Source organism: Raphanus sativus, unplaced genomic scaffold (genome assembly GCF_000801105.2).
Source record: "Raphanus sativus cultivar WK10039 unplaced genomic scaffold, ASM80110v3 Scaffold4905, whole genome shotgun sequence".
NCBI lineage: Eukaryota > Viridiplantae > Streptophyta > Magnoliopsida > Brassicales > Brassicaceae > Raphanus > Raphanus sativus.
In genome coordinates this window covers 1-5,598 of record NW_026620206.1, presented here as the reverse complement: position 1 = coordinate 5,598, position 5,598 = coordinate 1, and the positions used below count along the sequence as shown (strand labels likewise).

The following is a 5,598-nucleotide window of genomic DNA, read 5'->3' as shown; positions in this document are numbered from 1 at the left end:
GCATGTTCGGACATATGCCATTATCTTCATGATTCTTATAAAACCAGGATGAACCACGATCTAAGAAGCTTTATGTAACGACCCAAAACCAATAGTTGGTTTATTTATTTATTTCTTGGACCAAATAATTATTTAAACCGATTATGGGTCAGTTCAATTAATTAATTCTATGATTATATACCTAGGTATATAAGTGTATGCAGCATCCTATTCTCCTCTCTTCTTAGCTGCCGTCATTTTCAACTTAAGAAAATAGAGCTCAGTTATGTTTCTCGTCCTTCGCTGTTGATATCTAATCACCATCTAAAAAGACACATTAAAGTTCAGCAGATACGTTTTGGGAGAACAGAAGAACGGTCAATCAAAACAGAGAAATTCGATTTCAAATTTTGAGGTTATGTTCTACACTCATAGATCTATATTTATCAGAAAGCGGATCATCATTTGGAGTTTTCATCTAATAGTTATGGTTATTTCTTTGGGGCTGTTCGTTGTAGATCGGATCCGCCGACAGTCAACTTCATCGGTGTTTTCCCGTCGATCCAGAAGGAACCAGGAAACGAGCGAGATATCATTGGAAAGCTCTTACTGTCAGATTTCTATATCATCTTTTATATTCTCAAACCGAGGTACGGTTAGAGAGTTATGGACGTTTTATTCTTGGTGTTAATTCAACTGTTATGTTGCAGAGCCAGTTCCGATCAGTCTCGGTGTAAGGGAGAAACGGTAGACCTAAACGAAAGATTTAAATCTGTAAATTTTTCACTAAGTAGATAATTCTTTTATCTGTCTTCTCCAACAAGCGGATTGTCATTTCAAGTTATTTTCTGAGAGTTATTCTTGGTTTCGTGGGAGGTGTTGGTACAGTCTGCGTTTGCAACCAGTGTGGAGATAAAGCTATTTTGGTTAATCAAATGGTGCCCGATCAGAGTAAACTCGGTGGATACGGACAAAGGACATATAGGACTACATTCTGACCGGAGGGATCAAAACGTTAACGGTCAGATCTTGAGTTATTCATCCGTCTTCTCGAGGGTTCAAGTCTGCTCAAATCTTCATATTTGTTTATTTTCAGAAAGTTCGAGAGTTGCTATCTTAGAGGTGTTAAGGTCCATTCGGCGTTTTCTCAAGTTTTCTTCAGAACTCGTGGCAAAGGTGAGGGCTATTCTCATAATTTCTCGTACACGGCATAAGACTTCGAATAAACATAGTTTAGTTCTAATATGTATCCGTCTTTGTGAATTGAGTCAGTCTGATGTCTGATTGGAGTCTGCTTGATAGTTTAGGTTCTTTGCTTAAACCGGATATAGGTGTCTAGATGGTTCAACTTTGATTGTTCATTTAGAACTGATATATTATAATATTATTAATATAATATTTATTTATTATGATTGTGTATGGGATTTTGCCGGGTACAGAGAGTTTTATCTGTAGGCCGGGTTTTGTGTTGGTTACGGTCAGCTTTAGTCGACCGGTTGATCGTAGCTGTTGGTCGATAAATCGTCTCCGGGCGTGTGTTGCCGAGCATATATTCGGTGGGTTTGGGCCTGTTAGTGGGTCGGCCGTTAGGGCCATTATTTGATCTTTGGGTACTTTAGGTGCCGTGTTTGTTATGTATTAGTATTAAATTATATTTATACGGAGTGCTATGTCCAAGTCAATGAACTTCGGGTTTAGCATCCCATACCTCACTGAGTGACTCCCCAGTTGCTCACCCCTCTTTCTTCCCCATTTCAGGTGAGACAGACGAGTATATGATATTTGGACGGATTGGTGCTACTGGACTTTTTATTCGGATTTTTATTTGGGTTCTGGGTGAGTGGATTTGTGTATATGGGCTATTGTGTTATGAGTTATTGTTGCTGGCCCATTTTCTCGAGATAGGAGGTGACGGGTGTTACAATTTGGTATGAGATAGTGATGTCAGTTTGTCAGATTGCTCAGAGGTTTATCAATTTCTTCAATCATTATTTCGAAGTTTTTCAAGAGTGGATATGTGACGTTTCAGTCACCACCAATTTTCAAGCCATCGATCCACGAGTTTCTGATGTATGAGTTATGTGATTTGAGGTATGAGCCATTGGCTGGCATGTGATTTTTTTTGTGTACGAGTATGTTGGTTTCTTTGGATGTACGCTTTTCTGAAACTCGTGGGGATCGTCTTGAGACTGGGGGTGCGCCGGTTGCGTTGTGTTGATACTGGAGTTACACTTGGCATGTTTGCCAGGTTTTGTTTATATTGATCGTTTCAGAGATGTGTTAGTTCGGACAGCTGCCACAGGACGTTGGGAGCTATTTTTTTTTTTTTTTTTTATTCATCGAGTTGTACTAGTTGTACTTGGAGAGTTCTATGGATTTCGTATTACATGCTGATGATTTATTGAGCTGAGGAGTAGATGGATTTTTTGTGACCATTTCGATGGTTGAGGATGATGGACAGAATGGGCTGCAGGATTCTCAAGTTATTGCAGAGTATGAGGGCTTAAAAGGGTCATTACTAGCCAGAGGAGATGCTCTTACGATTGAGTTGGAACCATGGACAGCACCAATTACACGAGCTCCATACCGTCTAGCACCAGCAATTAGAGGAACTATCTGATAAGGGTTTCAGAAGACCTATTACTTCACCATAAGGAGCATAAGTATTATTTGTGACGAAGAAAGATGAGAGTTTTAGAGTTTGCATCGTCTGCAGAGACTTGAACAAGGATACCATCAAGTTGCTAATTGCTATAGCTGAGGAGCATGTACAGAGGACGGTTTTCTGTATACGCTATGGACATTTTGAGTTTGTGGTGATACCATTTGGGTCGACAAATGAACCGGTAGCATTCAAGAAACTTATGAACGATGTCTTTTGTCAGCACTTGGATAAGTGTGCCATTGCCTTCATCGACGATATCGTGATTTATGCTTTGAGCAGAGAAGAGCATGCTGAGCATTTACAGATTGTGTTGGTTAAGCTGGAGAGCATCAATTAGTTGTTAGCTTGGTAAGTTTTTCTTTTGGCTGGAGAAGGAAAACAAAAAAAATTAGATTTTGGATTATGTGGTTTCAGAAGCAGGAGTTACCAAGATTTGGAATATACCACTACGATTTCAGCGCGGCCAACATCTAAGAGTTACATAAATAAGAAGTTATGTTTTTATTGGCCTGGTATGAAGAACAATGTTGCTACAATGTATCGCAGTGTCAAACATGTCAGATGGTTAAGGTTGAGAATCTGGTGCTTAGCGGGTTATTGCATGATCTGCCATTACCATAGTGGAAATGGTATTTGGTGACTATGGATTTGTAATTGTGTTACAAAAAAAAAAACTTCATGTGGAAAGAATCCTATTTAGGTTATTGAGGATAGATTCACCAAGTGTGCTCATCTTCTAGCAATTACGAAAACAAATGGAGCTGATCAGTTGGCAGAGATGTACATCAAAGAGATTGTGAGGTTGCATTGAGTTCCTGTTAGCATTGTATCAGATTGGTATACTAAGTTCACATATGCTTCTTGGAGAGCCTTTCTTAAGGCATTTGGGACAAAGGTCCACATGAGTACAGCCTACCAACCACAGACATATGGAAGTCAGGGAGGACTATTCAGACATTGGATGATATGCTCAGAGCTTGCGTTTATATTGGGAAGGAAACTGGGGGGAAAGTATCTACATCTAGCAGAGTTTTCCTACAACAACACCTATCATTCGAGTATGAGATGACACCATATGAGGCATTTTATGGTAGGTCTTGTCATACACCACTTAGTTGGACATAAGTGAGGAAGAGACAAGAGTTAGAACCTTCAATGGTTCTAGAGACGGTATAGCAAAGGGACATGCTCAAGGTCGGCTTAAGAAAGCCATGACCGTCACAGAAGTTATGCAGCTAAGCATTGTAAGGATTTGAAGTTTCTTGTCGGCGGTTGAGTAAACCTTAAAATAAGGACAATTCAAGGAGGATCTAAGACTCAAAATTTAACAAGATTAAAGCGAAATATATGGGACCCTATTACATTTTGCAGCAGACTAGAGCAGTTGCTTACAAACTGGATTTATCGGCAGAGTTATCAGACTTTCAAGTCGTGTTTCATCTATTATTTTGAAGATAGTCGTAAGAGAGACAGTTCTCATTTTTCAGTAGCCACCAGATGATCTCAAAAGATTGTATGCATCTTGTCAGGCTGTGGAGATCATGGACCGACAAGTGAAAGCGGTTCAGGGAATGATGACTATGTTGGTCAAAGTTTATTGGACGATTCAGAACTCTTTTCAGTATGATAATGGACAGTCGACTCAGGATTTGAATTCAGGGACGAATTCCAATTAAGTGGGGAAGAATTGTAACGACCCAAAACCAATAGTTGGTTTATTTATTTATTTCTTGGACCAAATAATTATTTAAACCGATTATGGGTCAGTTCAATTAATTAATTCTATGATTATATACCTAGGTATATAAGTGTATGCAGCATCCTATTCTCCTCTCTTCTTAGCTGCCGTCATTTTCAACTTAAGAAAATAGAGCTCAGTTATATTTCTCGTCCTTCGCTGTTGATATCTAATCACCATCTAAAAAGACACATTAAAGTTCAGCAGATACGTTTTGGGAGAACAGAAGAACGGTCAATCAAAACAGAGAATTTCGATTTCAAATTTTGAGGTTATGTTCTACACTCATAGATCTATATTTATCAGAAAGCGGATCATCATTTGGAGTTTTCATCTAATAGTTATGGTTATTTCTTTGGGGCTGTTCGTTGTAGATCGGATCCGCCGACAGTCAACTTCATCGGTGTTTTCCCGTCGATCCAGAAGGAACCAGGAAACGAGCGAGATATCATTGGAAAGCTCTTACTGTCAGATATCTATATCATCTTTTAGATTCTCAAACCGAGGTACGGTTAGAGAGTTATGGACGTTTTATTCTTGGTGTTAATTCAACTGTTATGTTGCAGAGCCAGTTCCGATCAGTCTCGGTGTAAGGGAGAAACGGTAGACCTAAACGAAAGATTTAAATCTGTAAATTTGTCAGTAAGTAGATAATTCTTTTATCTGTCTTCTCCAACAAGCGGATTGTCATTTCAAGTTATTTTCTGAGAGTTATTCTTGGTTTCGTGGGAGGTGTTGGTACAGTCTGCGTTTGCAACCAGTGTGGAGATAAAGCTATTTTGGTTAATCAAATGGTGCCCGATCAGAGTAAACTCGGTGGATACGGACAAAGGACATATAGGACTACATTCTGACCGGAGGGATCAAAACGTTAACGGTCAGATCTTGAGTTATTCATCCGTCTTCTCGAGGGTTCAAGTCTGCTCAAATCTTCATATTTGTTTATTTTCAGAAAGTTCGAGAGTTGCTATCTTAGAGGTGTTAAGGTCCATTCGGCGTTTTCTCAAGTTTTCTTCAGAACCCGTGGCAAAGGTGAGGGCTATTCTCATAATTTCTCGTACACGGCATAAGACTTCGAATAAACATAGTTTAGTTCTAATATGTATCCGTCTTTGTGAATTGAGTCAGTCTGATGTCTGATTGGAGTCTGCTTGATAGTTTAGGTTCTTTGCTTAAACCGGATATAGGTGTCTAGATGGTTCAACTTTGATTGTTT

The 5,598-nt window shown here is 39.2% G+C and overlaps 1 long non-coding RNA gene across 9 annotated transcripts; it reads left to right on the top strand.

Moving 5' to 3' along the window:
• Positions 1 to 82: 82 nt before the first annotated feature.
• LOC130507601 (uncharacterized) lies at positions 83 to 5,522 on the top strand. Of its 9 annotated transcripts, none has more exons than XR_008942376.1 (8): positions 83 to 394; positions 498 to 629; positions 690 to 1,000; positions 1,076 to 1,155; positions 1,738 to 4,888; positions 4,949 to 5,024; positions 5,127 to 5,259; positions 5,335 to 5,521. It is a non-coding gene; the product is annotated as an uncharacterized LOC130507601 (long non-coding RNA). The 9 variants fall into 9 exon arrangements; XR_008942374.1 differs by having other exon boundaries at positions 498 to 590; positions 5,335 to 5,520; XR_008942371.1 differs by lacking the exon at positions 83 to 394 and having other exon boundaries at positions 401 to 590; positions 1,738 to 4,653; positions 4,757 to 4,888; positions 5,335 to 5,522.
• The last annotated feature ends 76 nt before the right edge of the window (positions 5,523 to 5,598 follow it).